The 2,109-nt window shown below is 47.6% G+C and overlaps 1 protein-coding gene across 1 annotated transcript in view; it reads left to right on the top strand.

Annotated features, from left to right (window-relative positions):
- PPP3CC (protein phosphatase 3, catalytic subunit, gamma isozyme) overlaps positions 1–2,109 on the top strand; it is a 27,289-nt gene that overhangs the window by 6,038 nt on the left and 19,142 nt on the right. The window lies entirely within an intron of this gene.

Here is a 2,109-nt window from a genome sequence, read left to right as displayed (position 1 = left end):
TGTCAAGTTTTTTGTTGGTAACCAGAGGGGTCACTTTTTTTTTTCCTTTTGGCTGTAGAGACGAGCAATATATGCAGTAAAAAAATGTTGTCCAACCTGTGTTGGCATAAGTAGGGGTCTTGCTTAAACCTCCTTAATTGGCGGCTCCGTGAAGAAAGCGCTGTGTGTGCCCTGGACCGTTCAAGGCATGCGGGGCACTTAGCAAGTACCCAGCAGAGCAAAGCTTCCAAAGCGACCGATGAAAGAGGGCCACCTTATTGCGGGCGCCGGCTCCCCTTTCATTATACCCGCTCTTGTTCTCCGTCCTACATTTCACATTATTTGAAAATTGATGTTCAGCTGCAAAGAATCTCTTGTGCTGCCTCTCTGCTTTTTCTCTCTGCCCCCTGAGTTTCCAAGCTAAATAGCTGCTCTATTTGCATTTAAAAGAGATCGGTTGCATTACTGTTAGTCACTGTATTATTTGACCGGCACTGTGGTTTCACCTGTTAAATTCAACATAGTTTGGCATATGGGATGTCTTTACTGGGTGACGGGTAAGGACATCAACTTCATTTGCGTATCAGATATTTTTCTTCTCTAGCTGGATTACAGTTAAGTGCAAATCTGTCTTTCACCACATGACATGATCGCATCAGAAGCGGGAGATGTGGAAGCGATGGTACATTATCTAGTGAGTGGGTTTCGTTACACGCGGCGTGTGTTGGAGGTACTGCTTACTCGGAAGCAGGCTGGCACCGGAATCATTAAAATGGCTGTCAAAGGCCCGTTTGCCTTCCAGATTTTGAGGTGGTCTGGAGGATGCCCAGCAAAGATCAGGCAGTCTGTCCGGCTGCTTGCAGTCTTACGGACAGCGGTGCCTCCAAGACCTTTTGCAGAGGTGTGCCGTGTCCCTAATGCCGGGAGGGTGAGCGGCAGCTCCCTGCGGTACCTGCACCAGGGTAAGAGGCTGGTAAGAGGCTTTTCTTGGGGCCGGGCGTGCAGCACGAGTGCGCAACGCCCCAGGGAGCACCCCAAAGCAAAACCCATCCCAGCATCTCATCCTCATCCATACTGCAGGATCGCTCCCTCGGCAGGGCTCGGTCGTAATGGTTTTGGTCCTGCTGTGACCGGGGGGGTGTTGAAAAGGCTGAACCCAGAGGACTGAGGAGATGCTGGTTATTTGAGATGTTTTGAGAAGGAAATGGACTCCGGGACCTGAGACGATCTCTACGCTGCATCGCTGCGATAAGATGCAAATTGCTCTGTGGTGTGCGGGAGCCGCCGGCAGCGGGGCCACGTGTTTGGGGCTGTTTGACAGGATTTTACTTCCAGTTTTTCTCTTTTTCCCAAATGTCCAGGCCTCCTTCCTGGAATTTATTTTAAATCAAGACACTATATAGCCTTTAAATATTATGCAGGGGTCATTTGTTCTCCATCTTTTTCTTTTTTAAATTAGCCAGACCCAGGAGAAGGTAGATGAGGAAGTCGGATGGGTCTCGCTTGTAACTATTATTTTTGTTTCATATGCTTCCTTTCTGCTAGAGGTCACCTTCTCACAAATAATACAGTTGCCTAGCATGAAAATAATAATAATGGCTTTGGATGGGGTGTTTTTCTGTCTAGATTTAAAAACCAGGGAACGTGTTGCAGGTAGATGAGGCCTTAACTTGCCTTAAACGTTGGATTCCATCAAGATTTACCAAGTACTAAGCCTGGGGTTAAGCTTTTTGAAGTGGCCCGTACTGAGAGGTGCGAGGCTGTTACCTGGTAAAGGCAGCTTCTGCTTTACGGGTATGTGCGGTTTCCTCATAAACGAGAATTTTGCATATTGGTCCTCCTGCCTCAATTGCTAGTCCCTGGGAACCGGTGTGTGTTTCTCCTGCTTTTGCTGATATTTGCATGCAGTCCTGTTTTAGTGCAACATTATGATGACAACTGTCCCCTCCGAATTAGGAGACAGCTTTGGTGCCCGCGTTTTCTACGGATGCATATGGCATTTAGTCTGCATGCGGTGGCTTTTTAAACATGCTGAGGGGTGTATTCAGTTGCTCTGGCAGCACAGCTTTTCTTCTTTCGGTATTTGAGAGCATAATTTCAGTGAAAGTATGTTTCTGAGTGTATGCTCAT

The sequence above is a fragment of the Pygoscelis adeliae genome, unplaced genomic scaffold (assembly GCF_000699105.1).
Source record: "Pygoscelis adeliae isolate BGI_AS28 unplaced genomic scaffold, ASM69910v1 Scaffold228, whole genome shotgun sequence".
NCBI lineage: Eukaryota > Metazoa > Chordata > Aves > Sphenisciformes > Spheniscidae > Pygoscelis > Pygoscelis adeliae.
The sequence above is the reverse complement of the archived record's forward strand: the minus strand, read 5'-3'. Positions and strand labels throughout refer to the sequence as shown.